Source organism: Helianthus annuus, chromosome 16, assembly GCF_002127325.2.
Source record: "Helianthus annuus cultivar XRQ/B chromosome 16, HanXRQr2.0-SUNRISE, whole genome shotgun sequence".
Lineage (NCBI taxonomy): Eukaryota > Viridiplantae > Streptophyta > Magnoliopsida > Asterales > Asteraceae > Helianthus > Helianthus annuus.
The window spans coordinates 24,940,622-24,955,721 of record NC_035448.2 but is presented as its reverse complement, the minus strand read 5'-3'; the positions used below and the strand labels follow the sequence as shown (position 1 = coordinate 24,955,721).

At 36.5% G+C, this 15,100-nt stretch overlaps 1 long non-coding RNA gene across 6 annotated transcripts; it reads right to left on the bottom strand.

Annotated features, from left to right (window-relative positions):
• Positions 1-11,118: 11,118 nt before the first annotated feature.
• LOC110917672 lies at positions 11,119-14,127 on the bottom strand. Of its 6 annotated transcripts, none has more exons than XR_004883531.1 (9): positions 13,799-14,126; positions 13,608-13,727; positions 13,399-13,530; positions 13,189-13,295; positions 13,009-13,079; positions 12,810-12,909; positions 12,192-12,507; positions 11,493-12,018; positions 11,119-11,389 (listed from the first exon to the last, which is right to left on the bottom strand). It is a non-coding gene; the product is annotated as an uncharacterized LOC110917672 (long non-coding RNA). The 6 variants fall into 6 exon arrangements; XR_002580764.2 differs by lacking the exon at positions 11,119-11,389 and having other exon boundaries at positions 11,423-11,731; positions 11,825-12,018; positions 13,799-14,123; XR_004883532.1 differs by having other exon boundaries at positions 11,129-12,018; positions 12,810-12,930; positions 13,799-14,127.
• Between the last annotated feature and the right edge of the window lie 973 nt (positions 14,128-15,100).

The window sequence follows — 15,100 nt, the reverse complement described above, 5'->3', positions numbered from 1 at the left end:
GAGTTACTGTTTCATTAATTTGAATTTTTCGGCTTGTTTTCGTAGAATGTCGAGCAGGAATTGCGGAACATTCTCAACTCATTCAAGGAACGACCGGCGAGGAAGAAGATCATTAGTGGAAGACTCCCTTGTCAACTACGTGCATGCCTTGAGAGAAGCCATCGATGAAATGACAGGAGTAGAGGAAGCCTTGGTTGACCGTATAAATCACTTGACGGTGGGATTAAAGGGGTGCCTTCGAGAAGTCAACCTTTTGCACCAATGGTTGAATATTCTTGCTTCTCCTCCTATGGTGCCAATCATTGCACAAAGGGAGTGGAATGTTGTGCCGGAAGTCATTATTCCGACCGAGTGGTATGTCATGCCCCCGGAACCCCCTCTAGACATATTACACGGGGTTTTGGTAGCCGTCGCACCTCCTCCACAAGACATCGTGGAGAATGAGCCTGCTTTCTTCCTCCTTAAGGAGATAGAGGAATGGCTCAATGACATTTAAGGGACATCCCTCGGTTCCGAGTTCTACAACACCCTTAAGTACCGGAAAGCTATTTCCGGGTTTTTGAATTTCCTACAATAAGGGTAGAACTCCTTAAGATGATTTCCTGCATTACTTGACCTATCTATCCTAGGAACTTTTAGTTTTTCATTTTTAACTTTATTTTTTAGGATCCTTTGTAATTGTTATTTTTATGAATGATGGTTTCTAAGTATTAAATGATGTTGTAATGGTTAAACACACTCGAAATGGTGGGGGTTCCTAAGGGAACCTTGAACCCACACCCCATGCACAAAACAGAGTCTCCCGACAATTTTTCTTCACTACAGCAAGTTCAGCACGGGGCCGTTCTCAGCCCAACACGCCCCTGTGCCTGAGGTTCTGTAGAAAATGTCCAGTTCAGGTAACTGGACATGAGGCCGTGTTCACTGAAAACGCCCCCATGCCTAGCCTTCTGTTAAATATGATGCTGGCAATCTGAGCACGGGGTCGTGCCAGGACCAACACGACCCATGCCCAGACGCCCAGTAACATAAAATTTTGTTTTTAAACACCTTTTTACACATTTAATTAACTTAAAAAACTTATTTTTGGGACACAATGAGGACAATGTGTAATTTAAGTGTTGGGGGATGCTAAAGCTTGAATTTTGCAAGTCACACAAAACCCTATTGGAACCGCTAATCACCCCAAATTTTTTCAAAAACTTTTCATTTTTTTTTACTTGTCTTCGTTTAATTTGGGAATAACAAGTTCTAAAAAGGTTATGATTTTACAAATTTACAACCATAGCGTCGTGATAAAAAGAACTAACATAAAAAAATTATGAAACGTCATGACAAATCTAGTTAAAATTTGATTATATATACTTGATCACATTATAAACCCATTCCCACAACAAGTGAGTTTTGAGCCTTTATTGAGCATACAAGCATACATATTTAAACTAAATGCTCATTTTTCGTTTCTTGTGTGAATAGCCGCTTGGTTTCTTACGACTCAAGAACTTGCCATGACGATACATTCCCGGTCCTTACCAACTTAAACCCAAGTAAGTAAATGATGGAGGCATTAGGACTAACCCTTTTTCCTTTCAACACCATTATTTTTCATTTTTTCATCACCTACCCAAAATCCCCCTAGTTAACCCCTTTGAGCCTAAACCTTTTCGTTTCTAAACCCACAAAACAAACACCCTTTACCCACCAAACACCTTTTTTCTTTTAAACCCCTTATTTTAGTAAAATCTCAGTCTTCTAGTAACGTTCTTTATCAAAAAAAAAAATGAAGTCTAGCAATAAAAAAACAAGTTCCTTAAAGAAACTTTGTTTGAAAATGCCTAGTTTGAATAAAAGTCACAAAAACAAAAAGTTTTACGACGACCGACGCTTTTTACGCTTTTAGCCCTTTTTACTAACCACTAACCCAAAACCACCTACCTTTAACCCAAGCCTAACCATTCCCCAAGTCCTCTTGATATTTACAAAGGTTTATAGTTAAAAAGGAGGAGGATTGATTGCTTGGCAAGCATATGGTAGAAGTAAGTTCCATGTCGGTCTCGAGCGTTTCACAAAAATACATCTTCGGCCGAGTGTTGAATGATCTCCCGTGAGGTATGTGAACTTGTATATAAATGGAATTTTAAACAAACATGTTATGCCCAAATAAGTAATTTCTCTTATGAAACGTTCTAAATAAATCATAACGAATAGGGTTGTAAATAGTATAAAAATAAAACCCAATAAATATCTTGGATTCCAGACACTCAAGAAAAGCCCAAAACTTCTCTTCTACCCATTCCATTTGGGTGTGTAAGCCATATAATAAAGAGTTTTTCTTGAGGAGAAGCAAATATTCAAGTGTGGGGGTATTTGATGTGTGTGAAATGCAACACAAAAATTACATCAAATGAGGCATAAAACTAAACCTTTTTAGTACTAATGTTGGAAAAAGTGTGCTTTTGTCTTCCTTTTATATTTTCAGGACCAAATGAACTTAAATGAACAAAAGGAACAAATATGCAGCACAAACTAACATAAATACAAAGAAAAGGAATAAACGTGGCATGTCCGACCCCTCGACAGCATCTCCCCAACCAAAAACAAGAAATAGAAGGCTGACCACGGCCCGTGCCCAGCGGACACGGGGGGCGTGGTCAGGTGTCTGCAGAAAATGACAAAGCTGTATAAGCTTCTATTCCCAGCATGGGGGCGTGCCCAGCTCATCACGGGGCGTGGTCAACGCTAAGATTCGCAGAATCTTGAGAGTACAGATACGCTTCTGCACACGGGGCCGTGCCCAGCGAACACGGGGTCGTGTGGAGCCTAATGCAGACAATTGCAATTAATGAAGAAAGAGAAAGATGATGGCCACGGGGGCGTGTCCAGCGGACACGGGGCCGTGGCCGGGCTTCTGTTCAGGCTATAAATAGGGGTGCTTGGTTCACTTCAAAGGCATCCCTTGGCAAACCACCTCTCTCCCACTTCACCACCACTCCACCACCACTACAACACCCACATCCACCACCATCATCCATCATCCACCTTAGAGTGTGTTTAGTAGTCTCGGGATCCAAGATTGATAGTAAGAGTTCTTGTCAATCAATGGCCATGTTTGGCTAAGTCTCTTACATCACTTGGTGAAGACAAGCATTTAATGTAATACTTTTAATTTTTAATCTTTTCGCACTTCTTATTTGGTTTTGTATTAATGACTTTAATAACTAGTTTCTTATGTTGAAGGTAAAACTTCCTTATCATTTGACCGTGGTGTCTTGGCATTACTTTACTGTCTATATAAAGTAAAAGATTTCCACCATTCATATTTCTACGGTCTATATAGAGATATGTTGGCTACCTGGTTGGGGGTTAAGGGAATGGTTTGGTAAGGTTCTTGCCTTGTTTAGTGTATAGATCCTGCAAGGACCTGGGTCAAGCATACTAGAACCTCCTTCAATACCCACTGGTATTGGATGGCGGGGGTGCGAATGGCTTGATCCCCTCATATGTAAAATACTATTAATACATTAACCCGGCTACTTGGGATTGTATCCCTGCTGACTCAAACCACTTAACCGAGGGTAACGTCGTCTTCAATAGAAGGTCCTACCACTTTACTCATTAATAATTAATTAATTATCTTTCAATATTTCGACCCTTTGGGATTGTATCCTGGCTGACTCAAACCACTGGGTTGAGCCCACCTTCAAAAGAGGGGCCTACTACTATAACTAAGATAATCTCTTAAAAAGTGCAAAGGTGCGGAAATCATCAAAGGTTACATTAAAGGCGAGATAGATCCAAGTGATTCATCTTGTCTATTTGTTTTTATTTTTATTTTCAACATTTTATTTTTATTTTTCATGTTTAAAAACTTTTCTAAAAATTTTGATTTGATTAGACGTTGAGGATAAACCGGTACTAAAAGCTCTTTTGTTCTTGGACGAACTCGGTATCTTACCAACGCTATACTACGCTCACGATGGGTGCACTTGCCCATATGTGTGTTTAGTGTTAGTTGAATATCGTGTTTTATAAATTTAAAACTTGACTAATGTGTAAAATGGGCTTAAAATATTAATAAAAAAATAACACACTCTACATGCATCAATCTTGATAAAGACTTTATTCTGTAAGATGAGGTTCCAAAGAAGAAAACGGGAAGGAGAGTTAAGTATGTTGCTAAGAGATCTCCACAAAAGTCTAAGAAAAGACAAAAGAAAGACACAGGTCTACATCTTCGTGATGAGCCTGATGAAGATGAACCTGTTGATTATATCATTATACATGGGTCAAAAATAAAGAACTCTAAACATGTTTATTCAATCATAACGTAAATATAGATGCGAAGTTAGAGATACTTACTTGTAGGGATGATTATCTTTGAGGATAAAGATGAAGTCATGATTCTCATTATGGTACCTTGTGTTGATGGATCACACTAGAGAAAATTCTTAGTATTGGTGTTCTTCATGAGTTTTTGATCACTTATCATCAATATGTAAAGATCAATGAATAATGGTCATGAATAGTGATCTGTTATAAAAACTCTTTGTATTCTCTATTAATGGTACCTAAAGGGAAATCATAATTGCCCCTTGAACCAATCAATTTTGACAATTACTACCATTAAGTAATTGTCGGGGACTAGTTTTGTCATATCGGTAACGTTACTCAAATGATCCGTAAGGCCACATCAACGGGTTATTTCTAATTCTCCCACTTGGCCGAGTGATCATTTTTTATAAGCATAAATAAGTTTGGCCAAGTTAAAACATTAATTAATGTTTCAAACTGAAGTTGTAACTGAAAAATACAGTCATTGGGTTATTGTCAACTCAAGACCCCCCAAATCAAAACATATGTAAGTTTAAGACCAAAATGACTGAAGTAAGCCCTTTAAAAATTAATTTATATAATTCTTGTCTATACGTCATTAGGTGCATATTCGTATTTATAAACAAACAAATTGTATAATTGAGGAAAAACAATAACTAATCATTCATAGGTACGATATGCTATTATTTAAGGCCTTTAGTAAAACCCGTATTTATTATGAGCTCTTAAAAAAACTTTGGGTGTAGACCTTAGTTATTGGATCCGCAAGCATATCATGAATGTCAATGTATTCGATACAAATATTTAGTTTCCTCTTCTTGTTGATAAACGAACAATGATTCTGCATCGAAGTTTAATGCAGCACCTCTCGAACTGTTACTGTTCGAGGAAAAAAGGTAGTTGTCTTTTCACAATAAGTCTTCAATATAGTATTTATATGGAGTTAACAATTTTATGAGTCCACTGAAAAATTTTGAACAACATTCATTGACAACTACGTTGTTAATTAACAACATATTATGTCAATATAACTTGTGTTTTTTTTCAGTTTCTTATGACTCCTCCATGAGACAATTATATCTGCTAACATAAGGATATACCCCAAAATTAACATTTCGTTTCCTTTGAATCAAAGGAAGAGTAATTAACATGTTTGAGCTCTCACTTCGTCTTACAGTCTTTCTCGTTTCTAAAAGATATTGTCAGATGCTTCACAATAATCTAGAATGGTCTAGTGTTCAGCAATGTCTAAACGAGTATGGACTTGAACCTACATAAGGATTCTAATTAATGAAGCATAAGGAAAAAATCTCATTTATCCTTTCATCCTTTAAAAGAGAGCAGTACAGTTTGTTACATGTGTAAGAACCCGCTTTAGAGTAAAGCTCATGGAACAAAAACTAATGTCCCGTTCGGTCTATCTCAGTATATATTTGATATCTTTCACGTAAGTGGTATTTTCGAGGTTCATTTTATCAAAATATGTGCCAGAAATTATTTGACTTATGTAACATATACTTATACGAAGAATGCCATCTATATAAGGACAAGTTTACATTAGTTGCTCCCACTCAACTTGAGATAGGTATATAAATCCACTTAACTCTTGATGAAAAGAATTACATTAATATTTCATCATACTTTGATGTTTGCTTCAACCCATACATGGAAGTTATTGACATACAAAGTAAGTGTTCTTGGCCTTTAGTTTAGAACTTTCAGGTTGTTTTATGAACATGTAACTCTCTATTTAGGGAAAGTTGTTTTAATGTTCATATAATGTAGCTCTAAATGATTATAAGCCACTAGAACAACTATGATCCTTAAAGAAACATTTTGTAAGAAAGGTAAGATGATTCTTTGATAAATAGTTCTCTTCTGAGCATAACCATTAACAATCAATCTTGCTTTTAGTGTCTTAACGTTTTCATTTGGATTTAGGTAATTCAACAAAATCCCAAACGTTATTTTGACGCGTAAAATCAAATTTGCTAATAACAATTTTTATTCCATTTAGAAAATTGATTGATGCTAATGGCTTAATTAGAAGTGGTAGGATCAGTAAACTTTCTAATATCCTTTTCAACTTCAGTCAGGGAGGATACATAATCATCAAAGTTAGTAGGCTTTTAAACCTAGATGACCTCCTTAGTTAATTATTTGGTTTTATTAAGAGTTTCAGTTTTATGGATTAACTAAGTGTGTAAGAGTTGGTGTAGTATGGTGTGCAAGAGGTGTAATCGGAGTAAAATTTAATAGGTCTCTTCCCCCCGCCTCTTGCACTTCTGGCAAGTAGCGATAAGAAATTTTACTTCTCCCACTGATCTAAGAAATCTTTAACAATTTAGCATGCTTGTGGTCAACATTAGAAGACTAGTAGATTCTAATAGAGAAACAAGTTAATGATGTTACTTGTTGTAGTTTCTCTATTTGAGGATTATAGTTTTGGTAGTGAAATTGTAGTGAGCCCACGTTTAAGCAATAATGAAATTTTTGTTAGAGTAGCAGTATATGCTTAAAGAGAAAAGTTTTGAAGGAGCAGTGTCTTCTACATTTGTACAGGAGGTACAAATTGAGGTAATGATTAAGACACTTAGTGTTCCCACCAACCTTTTAGATCTCTAGGAATGCTACAAGATAAGTTTCAATGATGTATGTGCCGTGGGAACTTATCACATATGTTAGACTTGATTCCCTCAATGTCCAGACCTTATAACACACTTGGGACATATTTAGAAGGAATCATAGTATATATGATTTAATTTCTTTAACACATTGATCCGCATAAGACATATCAGATACAAGTAATGTTATGATAAATGATTTATGTCTGAATATTCCATTTTGGGATAAGTTCCAATGAAATATAACTTCTGATGGAACTTAATTTATTCCCATAACCATTTAAACATTAAGGCTTTTAACACATGCTCGTAAATTACTAATAATGAATATTGATAATATTTCATCCTTTATTAACCTTGTCATGATTTCTCATGAGTTTTGATCTCAGTGGATGAATTTTTTTAGGTCTCATTTTTCTTTTGTAAAATTTTTTATTTTGATGATAACAAAATGTTGTGAAAAAGTGTAGTATCATCTAGTTTTGTCTTATAGGTTTCTATCCAGGTTTTTTATGACAAATAATATGAGAGTTTAAGATAAGAGTGACTTTGTTTTAACCATGCAAACCTCACAACTATCATAATGTAGCTTTCATATTGATATCAAATTCTAAATTATCTACAGAATATATAAGGTATCATGAAGCTCAATTATAAAACAATTTATTAGGGTTCTTATAGTCTTAACATAAAATTTTGCCACTAACTCTCATATTAAATATTTGTTGATTTCTGGTAAGTAAACATATAGAACTAGACTCAACCCATCATGTGTTAATTGGAATATTATTATTAACTGACTTTAATATCATAAATATCTAAGTACTTATCTTAGCCAGTTGTTCCATTGAATTATGGATAGTCTCGATGCTCATGGCTAGTTTAATGGCATAAATTTGCAGTGAGACTTTTCTTTGAAGAAACTTATAGCTGGAAGTAGTACTTGTAGACTATCTCTGAATCTTAAAAGTAACCTCCTTTTAGGTCTAGTGGCGGTGGGATGAACAACATCTAATTTTTCAGTTTCATGCATTCCTTTTCCTGTACATATGCTGCTAATCAACACACTCATTTTCCTTTGGTACTCATGAGTGGTATAGTTGATTCTTAATGCAACTTATAGTGTTAGTGGAAAAGTTATTATGTAATGCACTGAAAAAGTGTACTGATTTCCATGTGTAAACCCTTAAATTATGGGTCATGGTATTGTACATCATGTGTATTCACGGATGCCAGAAAACTTTAAGGTTAGAATCTAGAGTAATGCATGCGTGTTAGGAGTTATTTTGAGTCTTCAAAAGAAAATAGATTAGTCTTAGGAAATTTAGAATCTGGAATAGCTCCCATGATAACAATAATTAAGTGAGTTCTTGATTATCATAAGCGATATAATGTTTACTGACGTGACCGTGTCGTCCCGATTAGTCAAAAACCCAATTAACCTAGGTAGCTAGGGTAAGTCGGGTATCGTATCCACGAAGAGCATGTGATCAGTATTGCACGACATGTTCGATTAGTTAGACTATTTACAAAAATGTACAAAGTGATTATGAAGCTTGCTAATTTTTAGTTGTTTATTTGATTTTTGAAAAGAACTCGGAGTGAACTGACAAATTGATATTATCTAAAACAACTACTTACTAACTAAGATTGAAACGCATAATTACTTAATTGAAAATGAGAATTAGGGAAACGGATCACACCCGGTTCGATAATTGTAAGACCTAGGGTTCCTACATGTTTTAAATTGATTCAATTGCATATAGTGATTAACGGATTTCAATCACGAAGCTTAGGTGCGAATTGTTATCAACGTCATAGACAACGGACCGTAATCCACTTCATTACCTCGGACATGTAAATCCTAACCTAAGATAAGGAATAAGTGCACAAATTCATTTAACAAAGTCAAATTTTATAATCATTCGACAATTCACAAATTCAATTCAAATGCACGACAATTATCAAAGGGTTCAAATACTAAACAACTTGTCACAAAATCAAATCAAAATCCAAATGCACAAACCCTAGAGAATCTTACAACAATCTACACCGGGGTGAAACTGAGGAGACTAGCCGCTCATGGTTGAATGGCCACAATCACCGAATGACGAACACGAACACCACACCATGATCTTGAGTCTTGAGGGAGCGTTGAAGGGTAGGGGTTAGGGTTTAGATGATGGAGAATGGATGAAGATGATGGTGATGGTGAACTAGGGTTTTGAAGTGTGGATGGTGATGGATTAGAGGTTAGGGATGTTAAAGGTAGGTTAGAGGTGAAGAAGATGATCAAGAATGGTTCCAAGATGGTGTTCTAAGCTTCCCTAACTCGTATTCCTCGAAAATTGGTCAAAACCTGTAACGCCCGAAATTCTCGCTTATGTTATTGTTCAGTTTGTGGATATAATTTAGAGATAAAAAAAACGATGCCGCATTAGCTCCGGGACGTAACTGCACCAAGATAATAAATTGGAGGGTGCAAAGTGTATAACACGAAACCTTGTTTTATTAAGGAGCAATAAATCATATGGAACAGATGTGAGGGGGGCCATAGTGTAAATTTCTATTTAAACCTCTATGTCAGCAAACCCTATAATCAAAACTTCACCATTGATGCGAGGTATGATCTTGTTATTTAAATGTTGGTTAGGTCGGCTTTCAAACAAGATAGTTATTATGTATGTGTTTGGCGTTCATTAGGATTTGCGGGTATCAAAATCGTCACGTAGAAGAAGACGGTTGTGTTCTTGACCTCCGGCGATTCCAAGTGGTCGTGAAACAGTATAATGATTGTGAATCTGGTTCGGGTTGTATAGTGGCTGGGGTGGTGATCGAAATAAGGTATGTGATGATGGTGGTTGGCTACAAGGTGACGACGGCGATGGTAACGAGGGATGGTAGTGATGGCATACGATGAGTATGATGGAAGTGAATGAGCGGTGATGTACGATGTTGACGGTGGGTTGTGAAGGTGATGAAGAGAAGGGGCGGTGTGTGGTGTCAGGAATGATGGCGTTAAGCTGCCAGAATAGTGCAGCAAACAAGACAACAACGCATGCTGTTTCGGTTTTAGTTTTGGGAACTATTCGTGGTGCACAGGGAAGCAGCGATGCTGGATGTTTGATGGCTGTATAAGAAGTATTATGTGGCCGAAACTAATGGAAAAATGGTACCAAATAGTAGCGGCTTTGGGCTGCCCAAAGTGGACCGTAAACTAGACAGAAACATCATAATTTCAGGCGTCATTTCAAGACCGAATGTCTGGTACATTGCAGCAGCAAGTGGCGATTGGTTGCAGCTGTTTAAGAGGTTACCCAGGGCCGAAAATGACGGTAAAACAACCATGGCAAGTGTCAGTAAGGGCTGCCGAAACTGACCCAGAAATGGACGACAACAACGATTGTTTTGGAGCACGGTTTCGTGGCACAATTCGAGAACATCTCAGATACCTATTCTATGTCCGTTGATTAAGGTTGTCAGGATGATGGGTGTATGTTGATTAAGGTTGTCAGGATGATGGTGATAATAGCAGGTCACACGCACGATGTGTATGTTTGCATGAAGCTTTTCAACTAATTAAAGTGTGATGAAAAGTCTTGTTTGCATGATGATGATTGTGATGTTGGTCTACGCATGTGAATGGAAGTGTATAGAGAAACTTTGTTTAGGTACATGTGTGCTTGTGCACTATGATACTCACGTGAAACAAGGAAGAAAGAGAACATGGTGATTTAATTAAACAAGCACACACATGTTAATTCTTTCACATGGGATTTATACATATTGGTTGGTTCACCGAGTAGGATTGTACGTGATCATTGGAGAAGATCCATAGAGCTCTAAAAAGTAGGCGACTGTCGCTTCTCTAGCCTCTTTTGGTCTCGCGAGCGTTACGATAAGGTGAGTTCTTGAGCCCACACTTTTAAATGTTTTGAAATCTTTTGGGCTAATGTGCATGCTAAACTCGTTTGATTATTTTTATAAAGAATGTGGTAAAGCTTCTTACATGTGTATGAAATTCATGTTTACTTATATGGTCTTTAAGCAGCAGGAGAAGTGAGTAGGAATATATGTTTTTATACCTACTAGTGGGAAACCCGTGCGTTGCTACGGAGTCGATAATACGGGACGAGGATATAATTCAAACCTTAAAACAATATAAAAAAATATAATATATTAGGTCTGGTTCTCATTATCCGCCTACGCAAACAATCAAACTATACAAAAGGAATTAAAGTAAAGTTATTATCGAGGTTTCATTCTTTATACGAATTTAAAAAAAAATGGGATACCCTGAATCTTTCTTCTAGACCCGCCACCGGATTAATACAACCTTAATAACAAGATATTTAAATACAAGAAGCACTCCTTAGCTTTTCGAGTAGCTCTTCTGCTTTGTCAACAGTGGCCATCTTTGTAGCCATGCTTAACTAATGATTAAAGCTTCATAATAAGTAACAATATAAATAAACAAAACTGAAGTTTATTTAGATAGCAACTAAATTGTTAGAAACAAATATTTAAAGTCTAAACCTCTGCGTAGTTATTATATCCAAGAAGCTAAGCCTTTGGCCCTTTGCTAACCTAAGCTTCAAAATTTGTTCAATAACCGGAGTATTATCTAAATCTCCACTTAAAGCACATGTTACATAAGCACGGTAAATTTCCTCCCGCAAAGCCCGATTCTTAGCATGTTGCATAACAGACATGAAACTTGGCCCGTTTAATGTTATCATCCATGGCCCATTTTCGGCAGTGGCATTTTCATGACCCTAAATCGGTAGAAAGAGTAAACTAAGTAAAAGATTAATGTTTTGTGCTAATCAGGATCGAAAGGTAATAACTAATTAGTTGTGCTCGGGAACCTTTGATGTGGCTATTTGTGCGGCCAATCCAAGAGCGGTAGCTGGCAACCCATCTATTGATGATGCTTACATTCAACTATTCGTTTACGAGCATCACTTAGTGTTGCCCAGTTTGGTGAATCCTTCATAACCTTGAAAGCATTATAAATTGGTTTACTTTGATCAACCTTTAGGCCAAATGTGATTCTCTCAGGCTGCACACGAATTCGAATTAGATCACCAGGTCAAAACTTCAAGTTAATATGTCCTAGTAAACGACATAAAGAACCATCAATCATACAACCATATGCTCTTACAATCACACAAACAAATACATTTATGTTACGAAACTGTGAAATCAATCAAGCCGAAAGCAATGTAGAAATACCTGAATCTCTTCAATGGCGGAACGAAGCTCAGGAGTATCTTGAACCGCTTTCAGATGATTAATAGCTGCTCAAAATCCGCGACTTGAATGAAGCACCATCAACTCATTCTCCCGAGTCCTCAGCTCTCTCGTGGTGATCATCTTCTGTGCTTGTCAAGCAACCCACTTGCTCAAAATCCGCGACTGTCATCTTCTCGTTGCAGACATCTCCGCTAGATCATCGCCTTCAAGATCCGACCTCCTTCTCCTCCTCACCACCAAATCACCACCACCTTCACTCTCATCCTCATCCTCATCTTCATCATTTCTCGGTGAACTGCACGATTCAAACCACACTATGTGAGCCACTTTCTATCAGAAAGTTGAAGAGTTTCCACAAAAATGACCAGCATGTATCCAAAGAAATAATTCTAGTGGACCCAGTTGTATAACAAATCACAAAATGTGCTCACAGGATTAAACTTTAGTAAGCACGTACAAACAAAAAAAAAATACATATAGGTTATTTAAGTGTAAAACCATAAATCGTGCTTATTTATTCCTAAATTTTGGGCGACTTATGGTAGAAACCTATGAGAATTAAAAAAATAAGTATATAAGTATATAAATAAACTGTACCTCATACACAGTGTGGTTTGGTTCTGAGCCTCCTGGTTCTAGAATTTAGACCCTATGATGGTGCGCCTTGCGCTATATAAAACCTTGTAACCTATTGCAGCTTATTTGGCCAATAAAGACACTAACAATCAAATCATCCACTATAATAGATTATCATATAAACGTATAATCAACAATAATAAAAAAAATTCAAGTTTACCGGAGATTCTTCAAAATGAGGATGACCTGTAGGCTGTGTATAAGTAATTTTCTCCTATTTCAACACCACACCTGTGTATACACAAACAATTCGTAGTCACTATATCTTTGGTATGATTCTCGCACCGCACCTTTTTGAATTTAACATATCAAACTGCAAACAAGTATAAAAGAAACTTACAAAAGCCGTCTTCGAAAATTTCTGGTGGTAGATTGATATGTACGAACAAGAAGACCAACTCCAATGCCGACACCAAGACAAATTCCAAGGCCTAACCAACACCAACCCTAACACCAGGAATGGATTTTAATAATTCGATTTCATTTTTTATGCTTGGAAAATGTGTATTTAACACATGGCAAATCTGATGAAAAAATTAAAACAACTTACTGCATCCATAAGCTGTCTAACTGGTTCCGCAACGCGAAGACAGGGCCGGTTGCTGGAATCACGACACTGGTGTAGGTTGTTCGAAAAATTATGAACTAATTTAGGGCTCAACATCAACATCCTGATCTTAACCTACCCACACACATGCAATTAGCACAGAAACTGATCCATACAAATCATAACCAGATGAACATCAAATAATCACTTACATCTTTCTCTCGTAGTCCAATCTCTACATGAATCGAACAGCAAGATTACTGGAGAAATAAAGCATGTAGGATGGGGGATTTAGCCCTATTGTTCACCATATCTTGAAATACAAACAAAACCTACCCCCAAAAAAAACAATAACTTTATGCGAAATTAACCAACAAATTCGTATAAAGAAATGGTGTGGAACCTTAAATCATCAGCAGAAGAGAAGAGCGGAGTTGATCATTGAGAAATAGAGCAGGAACTTTGTGACTGATTTCATTGATCCTCGGTTTTGTGAAAGAGATGATACTCGTAATATAGCCGCAATCCTCTTCCTGGCACCACCATCTTCATCGGAACAGAGAGGGGAAACCTAACAGATGTAATCGTCTGGTTCGAGTTGTGATCTATTGATTTCAATTGATAATGGGATATTCAATCAGCCGTTTAATTTGATAGTTGGGATTCTGGATCTTAAATGCAGGAGGAGGGTTTCTCGAGTTTACCCCTAGGAGCGTCTTAAAAAACTGTTCAATTTCCTATTCTATCTGCTTTGACTTATTTGTATATATTGTATCAAAACTTGTACATATGCCAAAATTACATTTTTGTACATCACTTCTCCTTTTTATAGTATTATAGATTACTATTATTGTGAAGGAAAACATTGAGTAGATTAATATTTACATGTAATTATTTATATAAATATGTACACACATAAACGTATGTATTTATGTGTGACCTGATGATGCCCTCTTTAAACTTTTTTCAAAGTTTAGGGCTAACACGCATGTTAGATGTATTACTTGGATGAAGACTTTTTTTATGAAGTTGTATAGTTTATTTGTACTTGCATACCAACTATACATGAGGATTATTTGCTTGCCCTTTTATGTGTTTGCGTGTAATGTGTTGGGTCATGCCACAACCAGGTCGAACAGATGAAGTCCCCTAACAGTTTATCTGTCCTTGGGGCAAAAGAAAGTCCCCTAACAGTTTATCTGTCCTTGGGGCAAGAGGATGTCCCCTAGCAGTTTATCTGCCCTTGGGGCAAGATGAGAAGAAAAATTCCTTTATCCCCTATTTTGTGTTTGGGATTTAAGGTGAGTAGATCTGTGTTGTGTGCTTGACTTATTAAAAAATGAATTTAAAAATTTTGAGGATAAAATAAATATATTTATTTATTTAGATGATGAAGATGTTTTACAGGTTTTTCTTTGTTAAATTATAAACTTGAACTCACTCAGCGTAGCTGACTTTTGCATGCACGTTAGTTTGATTTCAGGTTAGACATATGAGCGCGAGACCACTTGGATGTTGCACAAGGCTACCCGGCATTGACATTGGCATCTCTAGTTGAAGACGCCGCTTTAATAAATCTTTAACATTAAAGTTTTTGTATTTTTAGTTTGGATGCTTCCTATGTTTTGGTAATTTGACTTAAATGTTTTCCGCTGCGTAGTTTTTTTTTTAAATGAAGGAAATTATAATAATTAAAATTTTCAAG